The sequence below is a fragment of the Notamacropus eugenii genome, chromosome 5, assembly GCF_028372415.1.
Source record: "Notamacropus eugenii isolate mMacEug1 chromosome 5, mMacEug1.pri_v2, whole genome shotgun sequence".
In the NCBI taxonomy this organism is placed as follows: domain Eukaryota; kingdom Metazoa; phylum Chordata; class Mammalia; order Diprotodontia; family Macropodidae; genus Notamacropus; species Notamacropus eugenii.
Window position 1 is genome coordinate 178,050,139 of NC_092876.1, and position 26,916 is coordinate 178,077,054.

The 26,916-nt window shown below is 35.6% G+C and overlaps 1 protein-coding gene across 6 annotated transcripts in view; it reads right to left on the reverse strand.

The window, feature by feature from the left end:
* Positions 1-26,916, reverse strand: part of ARHGAP32 (Rho GTPase activating protein 32) — a 419,500-nt gene that overhangs the window by 307,540 nt on the left and 85,044 nt on the right. Inside the window, exon 3 of one of the 6 annotated variants that reach the window (XM_072611574.1) lies at positions 1,469-1,546. The exons of the other annotated variants lie outside the window; for them this stretch is intronic. The gene's annotated coding sequence lies outside the window, so the exon portion shown is untranslated. The remainder of the gene's footprint in view (positions 1-1,468; positions 1,547-26,916) is intronic. 6 annotated transcript variants of the gene reach the window in all.

Genomic DNA, 26,916 nt, shown 5'->3' on the forward strand with positions numbered 1-26,916 from the left:
TGATGTGTCACCCCTGGACCTGGTGCTGACCAAGCTCCAGATGCCAGCTAAAGAACTGACCTCTCAATGGGACCTCTTGGGGTGGAAAGAAGCTATAGATGAAGAGACTTTGGCCCTTACCCCAATATTTTAGGTCTCATTCGTTCAAGGAGGGAATGATGAGGTACTTGTGTTCAAGCCCCACCCTAAGATATTGTTTCATGTGCTTATTTTGTGTGATGCCCGTTATATTGTTGTAAAATTCTGTTGACACCAGTTGCCTAAGATATTGTTTTATATACTTATTTTCTGTTATCCCTGTTACAGTTCTGTTCATACTAGTTGCCCCTATGTATGTAATGTATGTAATGAATACAAAGATATTGGAGCTGAATATAATGATAATCTAAATGAGAAGATCTTTCACATTCATTAATAGACCTGTGTCACCTGTTTAAACCACATGGAAGCCTAAGTCACATGTGGTAGGAGGAGCTTCCTGAAGAGATGGAACAGGAAGAGTAGAGGAAAAACTGGGAGGAAGTTGGTGAGAGCAGTAAGGATGGAGGAGAGAGGATGCAGGCAGGCAGGCACAGCTTGTCTTGTGCATGTTTGTTTGTGGGAAGCCCCGGGCAGAGGGAGGAAGGCTTGGGAATGGCTTGGTCCCCTTCAGTGCTAATGTATATTGACTTCTTGGCTACTATGTCAGATTTGGCTTTCTGCTGTTGGGATTTGGCTTTCTGGTGTCTGAATAAATGTTATTCTTCTGCCTTCTATATGGAGAATCTGTAATACTTTGCAATTCAGAACTACATCAGCATATTCATAGTCACCCTTGGTGCTGTGAATATTGCCTTGGCAATACATTAATAAAATAGAAATGGTGCAACCGATAGAGCACGGGGTTTGGAATAGGAATATTATCTTTCTAAGCTCAAATCCAGCCTCCACATTTACCAGCTTTGGGAGCATGGGGAAGTCACTTAACCCTATTTGTCTTAAAATGGGCTGGAGAATAAAATGGCAAATCATTCCAAGAAAACCCCAAATGGGGTCAGAAAGAGTCAGACACAACTGAAAATGACTGAACAACAGCAGCAAAAACTGGGTAAGAAAACAAAACCTCACAATCTGTGGCTAGCAAGAAACACATTTAAAAAGCAAAGACATACACAGAATGAAATGAGGGCTAGAACAAAATTTACTATGCATCAAGTGAATCCAAAAAAGCAGTAGTTGCAACCAAGCTATCAGAGAAAGGAAAAACAAACATTCAAAAGCTTCTCAATTTTTTAATCAATACCAGATGTTTTTCATGACTGCTGCTTCATAACATAGTGTGAGGTCTGAAGTGCTACTTCTCCTTTATCCCTCTCTTTCCAGGTTCCATAAATGGTCAATGAATTGAGGCAAGAATTGAATGGGAAGAGAGTAGAATGGACTGTCTTTGGTAAACTACATAATTATTATAATGACCCAAGTTTCTCACCTGAAAAAATGTCCATCTTTTTAAAATCACAGCACTGTTTGTGATGCTGAATACCTGTGCATCATGGAACACTAGAGTCTGTTAAAAAAAGGAAACCTTTAGTTAAGAATTACCCCTAGGGTAATGTAAAAGACTACTGTGGTCTTAGCAGGGTGCAAAACATTGAAGATGAGGAATTACACAAAAGAAACAGGGTAAAAGATATCATCAGATAATATACTTGTCTTTCCACAGACCATCACCAACAACAAAGTGTTCTCCAAGACTCTCTCCTTGACCCTGTTCCTTCTTGTCCCTTTGAATCTACAACCTAATCAACTCCCACAACTTCAACTAACTTCGACTATCAATGCTAATACGTACAATTGTCAATTTCAACTGCCAGTTCAAACACTTTTCTCATTTATAGTTCTTGCATGCAAGCTTCTTCAGGGAAGGAACTATTTCATTTTGCTTTTATGTCCTCTGTGCATAACAGCATGGTGCTTGGCACATAGTAGGACACATGTTAATTGAGTGTAACATTCTATATGATAACTACAAGTGTTAGTATCTTACATTCCCTCTAAGAATTGGTGTCAAAATAAAACAGAAACAAGAGTCACTAAACTATACATAAGGATTCCTGCCAGAACGTACTGACTAAAAAACCATCCATTAACATTACATACATTTTATTATATTTTTATTTGTTTTGTTAAATGTTTCCCAAATACATTTTAATTTAAGCCTCACTTGAGGCTATTGTAGGCCACATGAGTCTGGCCAGCAATGAGTTCTCTATACAAAGCAAGTCCTTAATAAATATTTGTTGCTCTGATCTGAATGCTAAGTTCCAGATGCAAATTTCCAATCCTTGATGTACTGCCAGCATTTCAAACTCAATAGAGCCCAAATCAAAATAACCTTTCCCCAAAAATACTCCTTCACAGCTTCCTTACTGCTATAAATGTCATCACTTTTTCATCCATCTGTGCTCAAAACTTGGTGTCATTTTTGACTCCTTTCTTCTCCTTCACTCCCCACAATCCGCTTTCAATCCTGTCCATCCTACCTAAACAAAATCACTCACATTTATAGTATTTACAATTACCCTAACTTAGGACCTCACTTCTCACAATACATTCCTATTTACATAACAACTTCCTATCTTATCTCCCATTTTCATATCTCTCAGCTCTCATCTTTTTACAATGCCAAAAGATGCATCTTCCTTTAAGATACATCCTTGTCATTCCTCTTGCTCAAAAACCTTTTTTTACAGATCCCCAATTCCTACAGGATAAGATTCAGACTTTCTAACCTGGCAAGGCCCTCTACACTTTAGTTATAACCTACCTTTTGGGATTTATTTCAAGTTACCTCCATTTCTTGAAAACTAAGCCACTAACTGATTCCCAGCGTTAACATTTATTCTCTTGTCTGCATGTATTCCCACATATTACCTTTTGGGCCTAGAACATACTCCCCTTTCTCTCTACACCTGTTCAAATCTTTCAAAGTCTATCTCAGATAATATCCTTTCAATGGAAGTCCTACCTACACCTTCTTCCACTCAAGCTAAAAGGATTTCTCCCTTCTATTTTTTTTATTTTACCTGTCTCTTCCTTTGCTTATATCATACTCATCTTTATCTCTCATGTCACCCAGACATTCAGTTATAAGGTTCATAACACAAACTGGAAACTGTCCCTTACTATAGTTTCTCATTAGATTCCTTAATCATTATGTAGTATTCTATACACTACCCCAGTGCAAATAGAAGACAGACATCCTAAATTTGCAGGGTTACTCTAGAATTCTGAGGAGGCACATAGCCTTCCTGCTCACTAAGAGGGTCAGAATGCTACCTAAGAATAACTGAACTCCTTGAAAACCATGATTTTTAAAAAACCACCTGGACATTATGCTTTAAGAAATGACAAATGAAAGCTAACCAAATCTATTAGAATAAGAGAGCAAAGTACAGATAGAAAGACTCTACTAATTATATCATGAAAGTACTCCAAAAGGAAAACTCCCAGGATCCAGAGCTCTCACATCAAAGAAAAAATACTGAAAGTAGTCAGAAAAAGACTATAAGTACCAAGGAACTCCATTCAGGATCAGATAAGATCTGGCAGCTTCTACTAAAAACAAGGGGAGATCTTGGAATATAATATTACAAAAGGCAAAACATATAAGTTTGCAAAGAAGAATACCTGTCCATGCAGACGTAAATATAATCCTATTGGGGAGAGGGGTGCAAAGGGATGAACATTTATTGGAAGAGAGAATTTTCAAGTATTTCTGATGAAAAGATCAAATCTAAGTAGGAACACTGAAATACAAATACAAGAGTTCAGAGAAAGTACAAAGGTAAATTTATTGAAGCAATTAGAAAGAACTGAATGATGATCTAATGCTAATATTCTAATTCTCAGTGAAAAAACAAATGATCCTTTAGAACCTTAATATCTTCAAAGGGTACTGAGGAAGTGAAACAAGGAAAATAAAGGTTTTGAATGTGAAATGTAAAACTCCTATTCCACAAGTTTTAAGAAAGGAAAGGGAAAGGAAAATAAAAGGAAGAATATACTGGTACAGAATGAAGAAAAAGGTTGGGGAGGCATCTTGTTAGTTCTCACAACTAGGGTTATAACAGGAAGAATACATAAAGGAAGGGGTGAGGAAAGTGGACATCAGATGAACCTACTTTTCAGACTGACAAAGCCATGCACACAAACCCACACCCACACAAACACACTGGTACAGAAAGACATCAAACTCAATAGGGAAGAAGCTGAACAGGAGAGGAGAGGGGAAAAGGCTGTCATAAGCAAAACAAACTTTCTATTACTGAAATAGGAATCAAAAGAAGGGTGGGGAAGAAAATAACTTGAATCTGGTTGCTGTCTTTCATATCTGAAGAGGACCACACACTATGGTGGGATGAAGGTATCATGTATCTAACTAGCTGATCAGACCAACATGAGCTCAGATGGCTCTACCACAGGTCAGGTACAAATAATTCATATGATCATTTAGAATGGAGAAATCTCTAAATTTGCACATATCATGTTTCTTTTGAGCTACTACAATTATGCTTTGATCGTAGAGCACACATCCTTCTTTGATGTTAGGCATGTCATGCTGGGGGTCCTGTGCCCATGTCTTACAATCGATTCCACAGTTCTTCAGAGAGGCTTTGAGGGTGTTCTTGTGTCACTTCTTCTGATCTCCCTGTTGAGACCTTGCCTTGTGTGAGTTCTTCATAAAATGATCTTTTAGGCAAACATAAATTTGCACTTCAACATGGACAGCTCATCGAAGTTGCACTATCTGCTAGCAGGATTTGAATGCTTGAGAAAGGACCTCAGTGACTAGTACCATATTTTGCCAGGTAATCTTCAGAATCTTCCTAATACAATTCAATTCCTTCAATTCCTAAAATAATTCCTGGAATGGTACTAGTAGATTATGCAGGTTTCACAGGCAGACAACAATGAGGTCAGCACAGCCACTCTGTAGACTTTCAATTTGGTAGGCAACCTAATACCTCTTAGACAATTGGAAACAAATTGTACAAACTGTAGTATATAGATAGAATGGAAAATTACTAGGCTATAAAAAAATGACAAAAGAGAAGATTTCATAGAATCCTAGTTGGTATGAACTAATACAAAGTGAAATGTGCAGAAGGAAAAGAACAGTTTCTACAAGGACAACATTGTGAAGAAAAATAATTCAGAAAGATTTAAGAACTGTGATCAAAGCAATTACCAACCAACCATGTCTCAGAATACCTATAATCAGGCATATTATCTACCACCTAACTTAGAAGAGATGGATATAAGGTACAGAGCCATATATTTTTGTACATGGTCACTATGTGGGTTTTTTGTTTGTTTTTTTTTTTGCTTTACTATGCTAGCTCATTTACAAGGGATTTCACTTTTTCTTTTCTTTCTGTAGGGTAAGGGGATAGAAGTGTTAATATATGTAATGATAATTTAAAAAAAGAGGAACACAAATATTTTTTAAATACTCAGAAAGAAACAGAAGTTCAGAAGGAAGCACAGACAAGCAGTAGTGTTTTAAAAATAAGATGCAGTATTATTACGTTTTAAAAAACTAAGTGGTATGATTCACAGTTTCATATAGAATCCTCTTTCTGTGTTCAGCTTTCTGCATGGAAATGTCTATTTTTGGTATTTAAGTCCAGAATAAAAAATATAAATATTTTAGAAATTAATATTTAGATGCAGTTCAGTCACAATATTATTCATAAAGCTTTTGCTAACCACTCCAACTACCCTGGATTTAGCTACTATGCATATATAAATGTATTAATTAATTTTATATTTATACTGCATGTATTTTTATATGTCCTTGTCTACTTTGTCAGAATATAAGTTAATTGTAAATAAGGATTTTTTTATTCTTTTTACTTGTAACCCCAGCACCGAACACAGTGTTTGGAATATAGAAGGCACTTAATACCTGTTGGGTAATTGGTTATTATTTCAACTACTCATTTTTGTACCACCAACAATATGGTTAGCATAGAACTGGGCTGAAATAACTGAATACAGCTGAATATATACATACATATATATAGTGTGTATCTATATGTGTGTATGTATGTTTGTGTGTGTGTGTATGTCACACAGAGAGATGTTCTTGAGAGCAGTAGTTCTCATACTTTTTAGTTTCAAGTGTCCTTTACATCCTTAAAAATTATTGAGGACTCCAAAGAGATTTTGTTTATATGGGTCAAACCTATCAATACTTACTATACTACACTATAAATTAAAATATATTAGTATTATTATGAAAATAGTTTGACCTCACAGATACCCCTGAAATGATCTGAGAGACCCCCTAGACCTACAAGTTCTATAGACTGCACTTTAAGAATCTTTGCTGCAGAGAAAAGGGACTATATAAATCCTACAAAGTAAATATTTAAATACCAAAATAACCTAGCTACTAAACCCAATTACGTAGTATTTGCTCAACAAAATTTAAAAATGCCCCAATGGACTAAAGATGTTACCTTAGCTCATAGGTTCATGTTGAGGAACAGATAATAATATATATATATATATATATATATATATATATATATATATATATATATATATATATATACACACACACACATGTATATATGTACATGTGTGTAAAAAGACATTGAAAAGTATAAAGTGTGTAAAAAGATTTTGAAAAGTATAAAGTACCAAGAGAATGTGAAGTACTTTTATACACCTGGAGGAAAAAAATAGATAAATTTACTGCTACAAGTTTGAGGACAGGAGGATTAACATCAGAAAACTTCAAATTCAATATAGTACTGTTAAAATACAAAATCAGTTATAATAAATAAGCAATTTACACATGAAATTCCAGTTGAAGTAAGATAAGTCCTTAGAGACTATACTTCCCCACACACAGAAACATTGCTACAGGCCAACAGCAAAAACAAAACAAAACTTCATACCTGAATATCTCATACCATCTTTGCGAGTAAAAACTCGTCATCCAACAACTAAAGAAAACAGCAATGTCATTTTAAAAAATTTAAATACAGACATTTTACAGATATGTATAAAATATGGGCATATTTACCTCTGTAAAAGCTATGCCTGGCAGGGTTTTTTTTTCCTTTTAGTCTATTTCTTCTTTCACAACATGACTAATACAGAAATTTATTTTACAAGACTACACGTATACACCCTATATCAAACTGCTTACCATTTTAAAGAGGGGGGAAGAGGAAGGAGGGAGAAAAATTAGGAACCTCCCCAAATTTTTTAAATGAATGTTAAAAATTGTCTTTATATGTAATTGGAAAAAAATAAAATAAGTATTTAAAAATAATAAAATAAAAGCTATGCCTGTGTGTGTGCAAGTGTATCATGCTAGCTTTGGGTAAAGGAAAGAAAAGAGACATAAGCTTTAACTGTTTCTATACTTGAAACTGAAAGTAAAATTAAAAAGAAACTTTTAAATTAGGCAGAGTTTTTCAAAACAGAAGACAGGGGTATAAAAGAGGGGAAGAAATTAACATTTTTAGGGGCATTACTTGGAAATTACTATGATATAAAAAAGAAAGGTATCAATGAAATTTAAAATAAAACAAAATACAAAAAAGTCTGTTCAGTACCATCTGCTTATCTCTAATTCACCCACAAATAAGAAATACTCCCTTTAATCTATAACTAACCATGAAGCTGCTGTATTAAAAAAAAAATAAGCTTTTATTAAAAGCTGAAAGGAAAAGTTGGGTGGTAGAAGTAGATAAAGTACAGAAATTAGCATAATAATACATAATAATAGCATCAGAAAGACTTGAGTTCAAATATTAACTCAGGCACTAGGGGTTGTGGTACCAAATAAGTGAATATATGTAAAGCATTTTGCAAATCTTTCAGCCCTACATAAATGTTATTATTATTCTGTGACTTAGAAATAAAAGTGGTTAGTGCTATCCACCATCTGAAAGAGCATTTAGGTAAACAACTGAATTTCAATTATATAAATTAAGGTAGTTTTTAACTGTGTTTACCTAAAAGCATGATAGGCATATTCTTGAAAAGTGGCATATAAATCAATTTTTATAAATAAAATGTATTTTAAAAATATGAAAACATTTGTCCTTTAAAGGACAACTATTGCCAAACCTCTTTTCAAGAAAATAACCATCCTTTGGTTAAAATTGGAGAGGAGCGTATTTTCAAATTTTGGGATGTTTTGACTATAGTGAAAATATACTCAGTAGGAAAGTATATGTAGAACCCATACAGAATTATATGAAGTCGAGGGGAGGGAGGGGGGTAGTGGGGGGTAGGTGTGGGGGGGAATAAAATCTCAATTGCATGGCAGTGATTGTTAAACACTAAAAAATAATAAAAAAAAAAATTTTGGGATGCTTAAAGACAGGGAAAAAAGCTTCTTTTGAAGATCATGGTATGATGTGTCAAGCAAGTTCTCTTAAGAAATTTTCCTTAATAAGCAATTCTAGAGCCAGGTTTTCTTTTATTGAAGCAAAATTTGCTATACAGAATATTTTATCTCCTTTTCTTATTAAAGAGCCATTAGCATGATTTTATTCTCTTAATTGCAAATCGTAAACCATAATACACAAATACATTGCCACTTTTTTTAATACACTCCTGAGACTGAATAAAATTTACTTTACTTCAAGTATAGCACAAAGTATTTTAAAAAGATAAAGGTATAACAAAACATCTGGAAAAAATTTTCTTTTGATGGTGGCAGAGGTTACCACATTTGAAAAAAAAAAAAGTGCCCATAAACATTTTTTAAAATTCCAAGATGGCAATTTTCAATTATTGCTTTATGCTTCCTATGAAGCTTTTTGTCACATACTGAATGCTGGTTAAACTGTAATACAGAGGCAAAGTGATCACATGCAAACAAATAGTTACATGAAAGTTTGATAAGTTATAATATCAAATTACCAGCATGAGGCTCTATGTTGGTTCCGTATAACCATGTTCTTTGATATATTATGAAATCAGTCTTTCCATTCAGTAACTTACTTATTATAAATGTAATAATTATGTACATAGACATTCCATGTAGATTTAAAAAAATCAGGTTTATTTCTCATTGTAATTCTTTGTTTCTCCATATCACAAGATATCAGAGAATGCTTTATAAAACTTATACAAAACATGGCCTCAAAATGAAAAGTGAGTTCATACAAAATAACATATCTTAAAAGGCAGAAATAAGCTTTCCCCAAGGCATAACTGATACCATACTTTGCTATCAGGCAGCACCTCTTCCACAAAAGGGTAATGTTCCATAGGAAAAGTCTATTTATTTATCACTTACTGCTGAGTACACTTACTACCTCATCTCCTTGAATGTAACACTCCTTAACAGGTACGATATATCTATGCTCAATTACCAAATAATGCAATGGTTTAAGAAAAAAGTGTACAACCATTTTCAGTCATCTAACTCCTTAAAGTAGAGGAAACAAAATCTTAGATGGTCTAACCCCAAAATTTTTCTATTATCAATTTAATTCTATCTAGTACATTCCAATTCAGTGCTTCCCTACACTATATACACAGTAAGGGTGAAAATTTAAGTCATGAGCCAAGATGGTAGAGTAGAAGGATGCACCTCTAGAAGTTTTCCTCCCACAGCTCATAAAATACTTGTAAAAAATGACTCTAGGGGGCGGAGCCAAGATGGCGGAGTAGAAACACACACATACACTAGCTCTGAACCCACAGCCCATAAAATATCTGTAAAAAAAGAACTGCCAATAAATTCTGGAGCAGCAGAAGCCACAGAACAGCAGAGTGGAGGGGATTTCTATTCCAGAGAGCCTGAAAACCTCTCGCAAAAGGTTATTCGTGCTGCGGACGCGGAGCAGAACCCAGCCCTGCGTTGGCCGCCCAGTGCCGAGAGGAGCTGATCTGAGCAGGCTTCAGGGACAGAATCTCCAGCAGCCGCGTAGGTCCCTCCACCGACAGGTGACAAGGGTCGGTGAGAGGGTCTCTTTGGCGGGTTGAGAGGGCAGTGGGGTGCCCCCATAACTCAGGCCCCCTTGGGAGGCAGCAGCAGAGGCGGGAGCAGACCTGGACTCCCCAAGCAGACAGGAGCTCAGATCCATTGTTGAAGGTTTCCACATAAACCCCCTGAAGGAACTGAGCCCTGTGAGGTGGCCCTGCCCCCACCTGAGCACCTGAACTTAATCTCACTATGAATAGCAGCCCCGCCCCCCACCAAAAGCCCTGAGGCTGGGAAGCAGCATTTGAATCTCAGACCCCAAGTGCTGGCTGGGTGGATCTGCAGGCGTGGTGGGTGTGGAGAGGACATTCAGAAGTCAAGTCACTGGCTGGGAAAATGCCCAGAAAAGGGAAAAAAAATAAGCCTATAGAAGGTTACTTTCTTGAGGAACAGGTATCTCCTCCCTTCCTTTCTGATGAGGAAGAACAATGTTCACCATCAGGGAAACACACAGAAGTCAAGGCTTCTGTATCCCAGCCCACTCAATGGGCTCAGACCATGGAAGAGCTCAAAAAGAGCTCAAAAAATTTTGAAAATCAAATTAGAGAGGTGGAGGAAAAACTGGGAAGAGCAATGAGAGACATGCAAACAAACCATGAACAGCAGGTCAGCACTCTGCTAAAGGAGACCCAAAAAAATGCTGAAGAAAATAACACCCTGAAAAACAGGCTAACTCAACTGGCAAAAGAGGTTCAAAAAGCCAATGAGGAGAAGAATGCTTTCAAAAGCAGAATTAGCCAAATGGAAAAGGAGATTCAAAAGCTCACTGAAGAAAACAGTTCTTTCAAAATTAGAATGGAACAGATGGAGACTAATGACTTTATGAGAAACCAAGAAATCACAAAACAAAACCAAAAGAATGAAAAAATGGAAGATCATGTGAAATATCTCATTGGAAAAACAACTGACCTGGAAAATAGATCCAGGAGAGACAATTTAAAAATTATGGGACTACCTGAAAACCATGATCAAAAAAAGAGCCTAGACATCATCTTTCATGAAATTATCAAGGAAAACTGCCCTGAGATTCTAGAACCAGAGGGCAAAATAAACATTCAAGGAATCCACAGAACACCGCATGAAAGAGATCCAAAAAGAGAAACTCCTAGGAACATTGTGGCCAAATTCCAGAGTTCCCAGGTCAAGGAGAAAATATTGCAAGCAGCTAGAAAGAAACAATTTAAGTATTGTGGAAATACAATCAGGATAACATAAGATCTAGCAGCCTCTACATTAAGGGATCGAAGGGCATGGAATAGGATATTCCAGAAGTCAAAGGAACTAGGACTAAAACCAAGAATCACCTACCCAGCAAAACTGAGTATAATACTTCAGGGGAAAAATTGGTCTTTCAATGAAATAGAGGACTTTCAAGCATTCTTGATGAAAAGACCAGAGCTGAAAAGAAAAACTGACTTTCAAACACAAGAATGAAGAGAAGCATGAAAAGGTAAAGAGCAAAGAGAAGTCATAAGGGACTTATAAAAGTTGAACTGTTTACATTCCTACATGGAAAGACAATATTTGTAACTCTTGAAACTATTCAGTATCTGGGTACTGGGTGGGATTACACACACACACATGCACATGCACACACACATAGAGACAGAGTGCGCAGAGTGAATTGAAGAGGATGGGATCATATCTTAAAAAAAAATGAAATCAAGCAGTGAGAGAGAAATATATGGGAGGACAAAGGAAGAAATGGAATGGGGCAAATTATCTCTCATAAAAGAGGCAAGCAAAAGACTTTTTTAGTTTAGAGAAAAAGAGGGGAGGTGAGAGAAAAACATGAAATTTACTCTCATCACACTCCACTAAAGGAAGGAATAAAACGCACACTCATTTTGGTATTAAAACCTATCTTATAATACAGGAAAGTGGGGGATAAGGGGATAAACAGGGTGGGAGGGACGATGGAAGGGAGGGCATGGGGAGGAGGGAACAATTTGAGGTCGACACACATGGGGAGGGACAGGATCAAAAGAGAGAACAGAAGTAATTGGGGGCAGGATAGGATGGAGGGAAATATAGTTAGTCTTATACAACACGACTATTATGGAAGTCATTTGCAAAACTACACAGATTTGGCCTATATTGAATTGCTTGCCTTCCAAAGGGAGGGGGTGGGGAGGGAGGGAGGAAGAGAAGTTGGAACTCAAAGTTTTAGGAACAACTGTCGAGTACTATTCTTGCCACTAGGAAATAAGAAATACAGGTAAAGGGGTATAGAAAGTTATTTGGCCCTACAGGACAGAGGAGAGGATGGAGACAAGGGCAGAGAGGGATGATAGAGAAGAGAGCAGATTGGTGATGGAGGCAATTGGAATGCTCGGTGTTTTGGGGTGGGGGGAGGGGACAAGGAGGGAGAAAATTTGGAACCCAAAATTCTGTGAAAATGAATGTTAAAAGTTAAATAAATAAATAAATTTTTTTTAAAAAATGACTAAAATTCTAGAGCAGCAAAAGTCACAAAATGACAGAGTGAAAGAGATTTCTAGCCTAAGGCAGCCTGGAAGGCCAACAGGAAGGTCTATCGCACTGGGCATTGAGCACAGCCTGGCCTTGGCCACACAGCAAAGATGGGACCTGGAGCAGGCTTCAAGGCATCACCAGCAGCAGCTACGATTTCCAGCTTCCTAAACCCACAAACACCAAAGATAGCTTCAAAGGTAAGTGAGAAAGCTCTTTCACCTGCATGAGAAGAGAACAGAGCTATCTAGGCCCAACCCCAGCCCCAGGTGGTAGTAGCTTCCACAGTTGGAGTACAGGCCTAAAGCCCCTGGGGGAATTGAGCTACTGATATGGATCTCAGCCCTGAGTGGCAGCCCTAGGTTGAGGAGAAGTGCTGACTGGCATGGTGGAGCTGGTGGTGGCTGTGGAGAGGGTATTTTACTGGCAGATCCTGGGCAGAAAGAGTGCTTGTAGTTGCTCCCAGACCAGAGTGAGGGTCAGGAGAGGAGTAAACTCCTCTCCCTTGATTGTGCCACCTTGGAGGAACTGAGAACTTACAGGTCCCAAGAGTAAACCCTCCTCTTGACAAAGAACTCAAAAGTCAAGTAACTGGCTGGGAAAATGCCCAAAAAAGGGAAAAAGAATAAGACAAAGGAAGATTACTTTCTTGGTGAGCAGGTATTTTCTTCCATCACTTTGAATGAGGAAGAACAATGCACACCATCACAGGAAGACCTAAAAATCAAGGCTTCTGCATCCAAAACCTCCAAAATAAACATGCAATGGTCTCAGGGAATGGAAGAACTCAAAAAGGATTTTGAAGATCAAGTAAGAGAGGTGGAGGAAAAATTGGAAAGAGAAATGAGAGTGATGCAAGAAAATCTTTAAACGCGAGTCAACAGCTTGCTAAAGAAGACCCAAAAAAATGCTAAAGAAATTAACACTTTCAAAAATAGACTAATCCAAATGGCAAATGAGGCCCAAAAAGCCAATGAGCAGAAGAATGCTTTAAAAAGCAAAATCAGCCAAATGGCAAAGGAGGTTCAAAAGCTCACTGAAGAAAATAGTTCTTTAAAAACTAGAATGGAGCAGATGGAAGCTAATGACTTTATGAGAAACCAAGAAATTACAAAACAAAATCAAAAGAATGAAAAAATAGAAGCCAAAGTAAAATATCTCATTGGAAAAATAACTGACTTGGAAAATAGATCCAGGGGAGGCAATTTAAAAATTATAGGACTACCTGAAAGCAATGATCAAAAAAGTAGACTAGACATCATCTTTCATGAAATTATCAAGGAAAACTGCCCTGATATTCTGGAACCAGAGGGTAAAATAAATATTGAAAGAATTCACCTATCACCTCTGAAAGAGATCCGAAAAGAAAAACTCCTAGGAATACTGTAGCCAAATTCCAGAGTTCCTAGGTCAAGAAAAAAATATTGCAAGCCGCCAGAAAGAAACAATTCAAATATTGTGGAAATACAATCAGGATAACACAGGATGTGGCAGCTTCTACATTAAGGGATCAAAGGGCTTCAAATATGATATTCCAGAAGTCAAACAAAATAGGATTAAAACCAAGAATCACCTATCCAGCAAAACTGAGTATAATACTTCACAGGGGGAAATGGTCATTCAATGAAATAGGGACTTTCAAGCATTCTTGATGAAAAGGCCAGAGCTGAATAGAAAATTTGATTTTCAAACACAAGAATCAAGAGAAGCATGAAAAGGTAAACAGGAAAGAAAAATCAAAAGGAACTTACTAAGGTTGAACTGTTTATACAACTACATGGAAAGATAATATTTGTAACTCTTGAAACTTTTCTCAGTATTTTTCTCAGTATTTGGGTATTTGGAGGGATTGTACACATACATATACATAGACAGAGGGCACAGGGTAAGTTGAATAGGAAGGGATGATATCTAAAAAATAAAATTAAGGGATGAGAGAGGAATATAATGGGAGAAGAAAGGGTGAAATGGAATGGGGCAAATTATCTCATAAAAAAGGCAAGAAAACCTTTTTCAATGGAGGGGAAAAGGGGAAGGTGAGAGGGGAAAAAGTGAAGCTTACTCTAATCACATTTGGTTTAAGGAAGGAATAACATGCATACTCAATTTGGTATGAAAATCTATCTTACACTATAGAAAAGTAGGGGAGAAGGGGTTAAGTGGGGTGGGGGAGATGATAGAAGGGAGGGCAAATCAGAGGCTGGGGGTAATTAGAAGTAAACATTTTGGGGGAGGGATGAGGTCAAAAGAGAGAACAGAATAAATGGGGAGGAAGGATAGGATGGAGGTAAATATAGTCTTTCACATCATAACTATTATGGAAGTCTTCAGCAAAACTACACATATATAGCCTATATTGAACTGCTTGCCTTCTCAGTGGGGATATGTGAGGAGGGAGGGAGGGAGAGAAGTTGGAACTCAAAGTTTAAGGAACCAATGTTGAGAATTGTTTTTGTGTGTAACTAGAAAATAAGAAATACAGGCAATGGAGTATAGAAGTCTATCTTGCTCTACAAGAAAAGAGAGAAGATGGGGATAAGAGAAGGGAGAGGTGTGATAGAAGGGAAGGTAGATTGGGGGAAAGGATAATCAAAATGCATGGTGTTTTGGGGTGGGAGAGGGGAGAGATGGGAAGAAAGTCTGAAACTCAAAATCTTGTGAAAATGAATGTTGAAAACTAAAAATAAATAAATAAATTGAAAATAAAGAAAAGAAAATTTAAGTCATACTAAAATGCATGCAGTGTTCGCTTAAAGATAGGTCAGCCTTCCAGATAATGCCAGGAAGTCATAGGGCAAATAATCTTATTCTTTTTCTTTTACTTTTACTTTCAGAAATAACTGCTATTTCTGGCTTTACTTAATAGCTGTGAGATACTGGTCTGCTTCAGTTTTCTCATTTGTAAAAAGGGAATAATAACAGTACCTACCTCATAAGGGTTGTTGTGAGTTTAAAATAAGATAATACTTGTAAAAATGCTTACCATAGGGCCTGGAACATAGCAGGTACTTAATGCTTATTCCCTTCCTTCTCTATTATTTTCATAGCAACACTGAGTTCACTTGGCTGAGAATAAAGTTTGCAGAAACTGTTTTCCAAGGTATTCACTAAAGTATAAGGAACGTTATCAACAAGAGGAACTCCATATGCTTTCAGATTATAAAACACATGAGAAATCACCCACAAGATCTCAAAAGGTTTATTAAATAAAGAGAGTGGAGGTGAAATATTATGTGTAAATATATTAAGGCATGAGCACTTGTTACTCTTCAAGTTAGGTGGAGCAGAGGATTGAATGATAGGGTTGAAGTCAGAAATATCTGATTTCAAACCTCACCTCAGAAACTAACTAGCTGTGGGAATGTGAGCAAATCGCTTAGCCTCTTTGCCTCAGTTTCCTCATCTGTAAAATGGGGATGATAACTGCATCTACCTCTCAGGTTCATTATGAGTATCAAATGAGACAACAAATGTAAAGCTCTTAGTACTGTGCCTGAAACATATGAAGTGCTACATAAATGTTAACTATAATTATTACTTTAAAAAAAAATCTAAACAAAAAAAGACAACATTATGAAATAAGCTTAAAATGAGAGTTAAAATTTGAGGGATCATGATTTCACCTAACTTCAATCTCCTAAAATATGTCAATTTCAAATCCAGAAACAAATAATTTCAGTACTACAGGAACTCAAAACACTTAACACTACTATAATGGTACAGTCATAGCATAAACCCAACTTCACAGCCTGCCAGAGTAATTTCCTAAAGATACAGGTATAGTCTTGTTCTATAAGAATGTTAACTACTGAATAAACTGCAGTTTCTAAAAGAATGTTCCCAATACTGCATCATGAAGCTCCACTGCTCAATGAAGCTTACTACTACCAAGACAACTGTGCATTTGTCAAAAATTCTGGACTGGAAAAAATTTTATTTACTGAAACATAACACTTGTACTTACATGGATTGTACAATACTGAAAAGTTTGGAAAAATATTGCTAGCAAAAGGCAAAAAAGCCTAACATGCTTTCTAATTTCCCATATCTCTTTAACTTATTATAAAATTCTATCAAAAGTCAACATTAATAGCTGAAAAGCCAAACCATCCTATCACCTGAAAACCACAAACAGTATGCATTTAGGCTTCATTTTTGAAATTATATTACTTGAGTAAGAAATTATGGATAGATACGTATATGTGTGTGTATAATAACACTATCATGACCTATATTCTCTGAAGACATTATTAACAAAAATATAACATGTGGCTAAGAAGAGGAAATCAAAGAGATTCCCATCACTTGGGGAATGGCTAAACAAGCTGTGATTTTTTATTGTAATGGATTATTATAGCGCTATATGAAATGACAAGCAAGATGATTTCAGAAAAACCTTTCAAGACTTACATAAACTGATGCATAGTGAAGTGAACAGAATCAGCAGAACGCTGTACATGGTAACAGCAATATTAGTCGATGAAGAACTGTGAATGACTTAGCTATTCTCAGAAATACAATTATCCAGGACAATCTCAAAGGACTGATGATGAAGCATACAATCCACCTCCAGACAAAGAACTGATATTGATTTAATATAGACTGAAGCATGTTATTTTTCACTTTCATTTTTTTCTTTTGAGTCTCATATAAAATTACTAATATGGAAATATTTTACATAACTGAACATGTATAAGCTATATACGACTGCTTATCAACTAGCTCAGGAACAGGGGAGGGAGGGAGGGAAGGAGGCATAGAATCTGGAACTCAAACTTTTAAATAAAATATTTAAAAAATTAGAAAATAATAAAAATAAAAATATATGATGAAAACATCCTCCAAGGCAAATGTTTTAGCCTTTATTTTCACTTTGATGAATGGGAATGACCTTTCAGAATCATCAAAATTGCTCTCAGGTCCCATCTGTCATTTAGAAAAAGTTGTTATGTAGATATTGGTATAAAAAAAAAAAAGCAATTCCAGCCCCTCCCTCCACATTGTACAATCACTGCAAAAACCACAAGCTGAAAGCCAAGAGAGCATGTATGGAACAAGCAAAGAAGAAGGGCCTATACACTCAACAAATGAGGTTTTATAATATAAGTACTCCCTGCTTAACAATACAGTATGGACTATTTTCATCTTAGGTGGAAAACAAAAATGTCAAAAGACTAACTTCTAGATAGAGTAACATACAAAAAGAAATGTAAATCTGTCTGGGTTCTGAGTCTATTCTTTCTTCCTAATACTGGTAGTTCATGTTTTCCTGAGGCTACCATAAACATTCAAATAGTAGCAACCATTTGTGTACTCCAGAAGGAAAAAGTTCATAATCGTCTGCAGATTCACATGAATAGAACTCAAAAAGGATTTTAAAAGTCAAATAAGAAAGGTAGCGGGAAAATAGGGGGTATGATAGTGATACAAGAAAATAATGAAAAGAAGGTCAACAGCTTGGTAAAGGTAGGACATACACACACACACACACACACACATACACAAACTAAAGAAAATAACACCTTAAAAAATAGAATAGGTTAAATGTTAAAAGCGACATAAAAATCCACTGAAGAGAAAAAGTCCTTAAAAAGCAGACTTGACCAAATGGGAAAAGATACATAAAGAAGAGAAGAACTCTTTACAAAGTAGAATTAGTCAAATGGAAAAAGATGTATTAAATTCAATGAAAAAAAGAACTCCTTAAAAAGCAGAATATATAGAAAAAAGGACATATGGAAAAGGAAATATAAAAGTTTACTGAAGAAAATAATTCCTTAAAAATTAGAACTGGGTAAGTAGGATGCTAATGATTCCATGAGACTTCAAGAAGTAATAAAACAAAGTCAAAAGAATGGGGAAGAAAAACAGAAAATGTAAATATCTCACTGGAAAAAATAATTGGCCTGGAAAATATATCCAGGAGAAATGATGTAAAAATTACTGGGTAACCTGGATATGATTAAATAAAGAGCCTAGACAACATCTTTCAAAAAATTATCAAGGAAAACTGCCTTAATATCCTAGATCCAGAGAGCAAAATAGAAATTGAAAGAATCTACCAATCATCTCCTGAAAGGGATTCCAAAATGAAAACTCACAGGAATATTACAGCCAAATTCCAGAGCTCCCAGGTCAAGGAGAAAATATCACAAGTAGTCATAAAGAAATAATTAAAATATCAGGGAGCCACAGTCAGGATAACACAAGATTTAGCAACTTCTACAATAAAGAATCAGAGGGCTTGGATATTATACTTCATAGGGTCCAGGAGCTAAGAACACAACCAAGAATCAAATCCCCAGCAAAACAGAGTATAATTTTGGACATCTAATGAAACTGAGGATTTTCAAGTATTTCTGATAAAAAAGACCAGAGAAGAATAGAAAATCTGACTTTCAAATACAAGCCTCAAGAGAAAGATAAAAAAGTAAACAGAAAAGAGAAATCATAAGGATTTCAATAATGTTGAAACAGATACTTGTAACTCCTAAGAACTTTATCATTATTAGGGCAGTTAGAGGGCAGAGGTGTGAACTAAGATAGAATGCCATCTTTTTAAAAATAAAATAAAATTAGGGATGAGAAAGAAGAATGCACTGGGAAATGGGGATGGGAGAGGTAGAGTGAGTTAAATTATCTCACATAAAGGAGATGCAAAAAGAGTTTTTACAGTGGATGGGGAAGATGGGGAGCCAGGGGAGTGCTTGAACTTTAGTCTCATCAGAATTGGCTCAAAGAGGGAATAACACACACTCAGATGGGTATCGAAATCCATCTTATCCTACAGGAAAGTCAAAGAGGCAGGAAATAAAAGAAAGTGGGAGGGAAGGTGAATATATAGAGAGAATTCAGTCAAATATAAGACTACAAGTCATTCTCCAAATAATAAATGGTCAAAGGATATGAACAAGCAGTTTTCAGATGACATAATCAAAGCCATTTATAATCATATGGGAAAAAATGCTCTAATCACTACTGACTGAAGAAATGCAAATTAAAACAATTCAGAGGTGCCACTCCACACCTATCAGAATGACTGATATGATATTACAGAAAAGGGAAATGACAGATGTTAGAGGGAATGTGGAAAAACAGACTAATGAACTGTTGGTGGAGTTGTGGACTGGTTCAACCATTCTGGAGAGCAATTTGGAACTATCATCAAAGATTTTTAAAACTATGCATACCCTCAGATCGATCAATACCACTACTAGATCTATATCCCAAAGAGATCTTTTTAAAAAAGAAAAAAGATCTATATGTACAGAAATATTTGTGGCAGTTCTTTTCACCATGGCAAAGAAAGCATAATTGAGGTGATGCCCCTCAATTGAGGCAGGGTTAAACAAGTTGTGGTATATATATAATTGTAATGAAATACTATTGTGCCATAAGAAATGATGAGCAGAATGTTCTCAGAAAAACCTGGAAAGACTTACATGAACTGATGCAAAGTGAAATGAGCAGAACAAGGAGAACATTGTACACAGTCACAGGAATACTGTATGATGATCAACTGTGACTGAATTAGCTATTTTCAGCAATATAATGACCCAATACAATTCTAAACTAAAGGAGTTACGATGAAAAATGCTATCCACCTTGTCAACAGGCAATCACAACTTTTTAAAAATTAATTAATTTATTTTTAACATTCACTTCCACAAGATTTTGAGTTCCAAATTTTCTCCCATTTCTCCCCTCTGCCCACCCCAAGACAGCATGCACTCTGATTACCCTTTCCCCCAATCTGCCCTCCCTTCTATCACACTCCTCCCTTCTCTTATCCACATCACCTCTATTTTCTTATAGGGCAAGATAGATTTCCACACCCCATTCAGGCAATCACAACTTCATGAAATGTACATGAAAACTAGGTTTATTACAAGGGAAATGAACATGCACAAGAAACCTAACAAATTCACAATTCACACAGAAGTTTGCACATTTGTGACAGTACAACAAAAGGAGGAGAAAATACATAGTTCTACCTAAAGAGGCATGTTATGGGAGGGGAAAGATGCAGTAAAGGTAGGAAAAGGACAAAACCCCACCCAAAGGGTCCAAGGAACAAGGTGAGGGCAAAAGTCACATTCTTTTTCCTTAGGAACTGCTGGACCATGAAGATAGGACGATCTCCTTTTCTACAAGGACCCAGCTGAACAAGCCTAGTACAGACTATCTTGGTATCTGTCTTGACTCCCAAGGACATAAAGGGAATCCAGTTTGGGCTGCAAACAACAAATTATGTCAGCACAAAATGGTACAGTTACTGAAAAAACAAATAAAAAACAACCCTGGACTACTGCCCAGTAACAGAGAAATTATAAACAAATGTAACGAAGGAGAAATACTAAACGTATCCTTTATAGACCACAATGAAATAAAAATAGTAATTAATTCAGACAACAAAAAAGATATAGACCTAGAGACTTAATGATGACATACTAAATAGGCAAATCAAAGAACAAATCACATAAGTAATCATTAACTATGTGAAACAGGATAAGGATAAAATTATGCCACAATTTCTTGCATATATCTAAAGTAATATTCAGAGGAGAAATTCTCTCTCTTGAGAACACACATTAATCACATAGAAAAAAAGTAAACTAATGAACCAAATGAAAAACATTAAAACATGAAATCCAGAAATAAACTGAAAATAAGCACAAAAGAGGAAATTTTGAAAATTAGAAGAGAAACTGATAAATTGGAAACAGGACTAAGAAAGAATACGAACTAAGATTAGTTCTCCATAAACCCTTGGTAATGTAATTAAAAAGAAAGAGGGAAGGCAAATCATCAAAATTTTAAAATGAACATGGTGAAATCACTACAGAGAAAAAAAAATCAGAACTTATTAATCACAATTATGTTTTCCCCCAAGCCCAAGAAATAATAATAATAATGTTAAAGGGAATGTTTACAAAAATATAAAATACTCAAATCATTAGAATGTGAAAGAAAAATCTATTTTTAAAAATCAAATTTTTGAAAAATTTTACCAGCTGAAATGAAACCATCAGAAAGGAGGCAAAATCCCTAGTCTATAAGGATTTACAAGTGAATTCTATCAAACTCTGAAAAAACAATAACTCTATCACACTCAAACTCTATTCAAAATTTGAGAAAGAAATTCTTTTTATAAGACAAATATAGTTCTACCCTCCTAAACCATGGAAGAATAAAGAAAAAATTGGAACCATAGATCAATACCATTAATGAAGACAGGTTTCAATTTTCAGGGAAAAGGGGATGACTGAATATACTCTGATGCCTCTTTGCTTAAATGTTAAAGCAAATGTAAAAGTCATCATCAGTTTTTACAATTTTCTGATACTTAAATGATAATGGCATTTGTAGCTAACTCAAAATCTGAATTAAGCGATGATAAACGTTTTATCACCATTAAATATGCAAAACAAAATTGCCTATCATGATCCTAATTCTGCCAACGGAAACTACAAAAAGTAATGATCTACGATGGCAGACAGTTAACCTTTTTTAGGAAATCTCCAATAAGAAAGTAGAAATAACTTTCATTTTTTGTCACATAAACACAGATTTCTATGTGACTGTGTCTTTACTACAACAGTTTAAAAAGAAAACCAAGTTTAAAAAGGACATTTGGCAGAGTGTAATCCATGACTTTAGTTCAGAAAAACTGGGTTAAAGTCTCACCTCTGACACTTACTAGCTATGAAGACCTTGGACAAGTCACTTAACCTATTTAATTTTCAGTTTCCTCAATCTGGAAAATAAAGTCATTGTATTATGTCTTTCTTAATCCCATACAGCTCTAATCTGATGATCCTACAAGCAACAGCAAAGGATACTATAAAAGCATAGAAATCTGAAGGCTTAAAGAACACATTATTAAAATTTTTGTGCAATTACCTGTGGGTTTTGAAAACTGTAAGCATTTTATAGACAATGGTCCTGATCTGACATATCTAAAAATTAAAACCTATTCACGATTGCTATTCTTGGCATACTTAAAGGTCAGACATAAAAATTAGCCTAGAAGAAGATAAGGACTTGAAGATGAGAAAAAAGTAATCAAACAAAGACAGTTCCTACATCAACAGACTTAGCAAGCAATAATGAATGAAATAGATTGAAACTCAGATTCTCAAGATGTCAGATATCTTGTACAATTTAATTATGTTCATTTTTAATTTAATTAAATTATGTTCATTTTATGTTCATTTAGCTTCCTTTACTTCTTTTAACCAGAAGTTAAATAGCCCCTTCCTTGACCCTACTAAGAATTTTCAAGTTACATTTTTTTAAACAAAGAACGTTTTTTTACTTTATTCTAGAAGCCATACTCTCCCTCTCTCCCCAATTTAGTCATGAATACAAATTTCAGTTGTATGTGCAAGCAAATATATGTAAAAAATTATTTTCTCACATTCTATTCATTGATATCCAGGCAGTTACAGCTAATTGCTAACTATAAAAATGGTCAAATAATGATAGGACTTGCAAACCAAATGCATCTTTTCTTTTTGTTCTTCCTGGTTCTATTCAAGCTGATGAAAAGAATATTGAGTGGGTACACTTCCACAGCCTTTTTCACCAACAAATGATGAACAGGCAAAGTTTAAACCTGTATTTGAGCTGAATTTCACTGACATTGGTTGTGCACGACTTCTCAAGGGAAACACATTAGTTCAGAACGAAAGCTCTAAAATACCAGTTTATAACACAGGTCTTAAGAAATCCTGATAATCAAAAAGTTTATAAATGGACAAGTCACCATCCACTCTTCCTGCCTAGTAATGTCATTTCAACCAATAATGTTTTTAATCTTTGTTCACTTTTGATAGCTAAGAAAACTAAAAGTAGTTTCTAAAAGTGCATTATGTTCCTTGCTCCAGGCTTCATAGCTAAATTCACAATCCTGTTTTTTTGTTACCTGACTGATTCTTTTCTTCACAGGAAGGAAGCCTGGAAGCCTAAAAACCATGGATAACTTTGATTCCCTTCAACTCCTGGTCCACATAATCATCCTCAAACCCAGATAACTTGGTTCAGGTGCTTTCTTACAAATGGGATCCATAAACTTTTTTCTGCTACGGTTCCATCAATCCTGTTTTTCCCAACATCTCTCCATACACTGAAGCTGATGGGGAAATGGTAAAAGGGAACTGTAGGTAAATTGTAAAAAAGAAACAAAGGCAATAAGGTTTTGAAACACCAACACTTAAACAAGTCACTCAAAAGGGACAGATAAGAGCAGGACAGTTCCTTCACAAGATATTTTCTGAAATTGCATTCATTCTATACTTGTCAACTCACTTCTTTTCTTATCCTTTTGCAATCTGGTTATATTCTCACTTAATTTTCTCCTCTCCACTCACACTTGGTGAGCTTATCAGTTCCCAAGGGCTCAATTACCTCCTCTGTGCAGATACTAACTCTCTATATATACAGGCCTACATTTCCTCCTGGCCTCCAATCCCACATCAGCAGCTCCTTCTTGGGACATAAAGAGTTAGGTGTTCCATAAACGGTGTGGTGCTGAAGTGAGCTCAAATTAGAAAGAAGTTGTTCATGTGAGCATTTATACCGCAGAATTAGGAAGCTACAAATCAAGCCTTGATCATATTGTGTTGATTGTCTAGCCAGAGGTTCCCAAACTTATCTGGCATACCACCCCCCAGAAATCTACTTTGACCCTTCAACATTAATTTTTTGAAATTTGCATGATTTCAAAAAATTTAAATTTATTTTAAGTGACATATCTTCAATTTAATAATTTATTATAAATTTGTGCTTTTTTCCTGCACTGAAATTCTAATGATGCAATATTATGTCATGTAACTATATAGTACTATACTGTAAACAAGTCATTACACATACATATTCCTGCCTATGCATACTGGAAATCCCTGAACATCCTGATAATGCTTGACACGCTTGCCTGCCAACACTTGCTTGTTAAAATCTGTTGGTGGACTTTACCACTAATCGGTTATCAACGTGTATTTTGTGTGTTTATTTGGAAAACAATGGAATTCCTATGACCTTAAACAACAGATGAAACATGTATGAAAGATTTCTCAAATTCTCCTCTTCTTTTCTTATGCTTCCACTGCCTCCCAATTACACCTAAAGCTACTACTGCCCATCTGGATTGTTCCAGCACCTCGCCAGAGGACAATAGCACCCACTTTGAGAACCTCTAGTCTCTAGACTTATGAAAGTGATGGAGAAAATGTTAATAATGCTGATTAAACTTTGGTGTGTTATGCATACTTTTTTCCCCAGAGAGCAAGTTATCCATTTACCCAGCAAACTGCTGCCCAAACCATCTCCAATTCAAGAAGGTATCCAAAACAAAAATCATTATCTTTCCTCCCAATCCATTTCTCTTCCAAACTTCTTTTTTCTATGGAGGACATCACCATCCTCCTTCCAGTTATTCAAGTTGGCAACTTCAGTGTCATTCTCAACTTCATACTTTCATCCCACAAACACAATCAGTTCATTTTTCTCTCTATAGTATCTTGCTTTTGTCTCCTCTCTACTCAAACAGCAACCATTCTATTTCAGACAACTATCATTTCATATCTGTACTACTTACTGCAAGACCACCTACTTTTCCTCTCTTAAGCCTCTCTCTCCTCCAACACATCCTCCATCCTGCCACCAAAATTATTTTCCATAAATGCAGGTCTTACCACGTCACCCCCTTACTTAATGAATTCTGCAACTCTCTCTTAACCTCTAGGAGCAAATATAATCTCCTTCATTTGAGATTTAAAGCTCTTCACAACCATGCCTCTATCCTACCCTTTCCAGACTTGTACACTGACTTATTAGTCTTCTTACTATATACACTTCATATACAACACTCTATCTCCTGACCTGTTCCTTTGCTTGCATTATCACTCATGCTTGAAATGCTCCCCTCTATCTCTTAAAATCCCTGGTTTCCTGCAAGACTCAGTTAAAATACAACCTTCTACATGAGGCCTTTCCTGTACTTCCAGATGCTAGTGTCTTCCCCTCCATCAGATTATCTTGTATCAATGTAGTATGTATTTTTATATACCTATGTATATATGTGCTTCTAAAGAAGAGAATGAAATATCTCTGAAGCCAGAAACTATCTTGTTTTTGTCTTTGTATCTCCAGTGCCTGGCATAAAGTACTTAAAAATATATGCTCACTAATATTCATAATGGGCAATATTTTTTTTTTCCCTAACTGCACAGATAAAGTGTATGTCCTTCAGCAGCACAGCTGAGCACAGGCCCCGTATCTCCTGACTCCTGCCTTTAGTAATCAGTCAAAATCAGATCATATACTAACTACAATATAAATATATTTTCCATATACTAACTACAATATAAATGAATGCTCTTTTTTTTCTTGAAAAACCAAGGATAGTATTCCATTCATCAGATGGAATGAAAATGTCTGTTAAGCAATGTTAACTGATTCTTTCAAAGTAGCACAACGGAATTTTCCATAAAATTGAACACCCCATCCCCTTCTCAGTAGTCAACTTTAGAGATATACATTTTGCAGTTACCTTTAAAGTATATAGCACATTCTTTTAAATGCTCTCAGCAGCAACAGTAATTCTTTTTCTTGCCTTTTTTTGAGGGGAAGCATTGGATGGGAGACCATTAAGTCTACCTAGAATTTAGGATTCTCCTGAGTCTTGCTTTTCAGGAAAAGCTTAAAAGGGGGAAGTGCACAATTAGCTGAAATTTGGGCTAAGGTTCTTTAGGTGGTTATAATTAACACTTTTAACTTCTTCCTATGGAAAGCACAAAGTACCTTATACACAGGGTAGCAGATACTTATAATAATGTTTGTTAAATTGAATTTGTACTGAATTTTGGAGATTTTTATTTAAGCATGATTTGAAATGATGCTTTCTAGTAACAGTTTCTCCACCAATGACAAAACTTTGGAGAAATTTAAAGTAACTTCTCCTTAGAAGAATAGTTAGGATCGTTCATATAGTGGAAATATCATGAACCAAGAGTACTGGGTTCTAATCTCCAATTTGCAACTAATTTATATGACCGGTCAAGTCATTTAGTATCAGGCACTATTGTCAGTTCCCATTTCCTCATCTATAAAATAAACGCAGATAATAATTGCTAATCAACCTATCTCCATGGTTTGTTGCAAGAATCAAACTTTTTTTGGTCCAAGTTTACTCAAAAGTATAAAATCCTACACATATTAAGTGTCAGCATTATTGCCCTTTCATTCTTTTCTTGTTTAATGAGATATGAACAGAAATGGCTCTGGAATAACTTGCTGCCCAGCTATTACTCTTTCATATTGAATATTCTGCAGACTCTTGAGCAAGTGGGGAAAAAAATAGCTTTCTTCTAGTTTAAAGTATGAAATGAAGATGAAAGGTAAACTCAGTCTATTCCCAATTTTTATTTCTTTTACTTGCT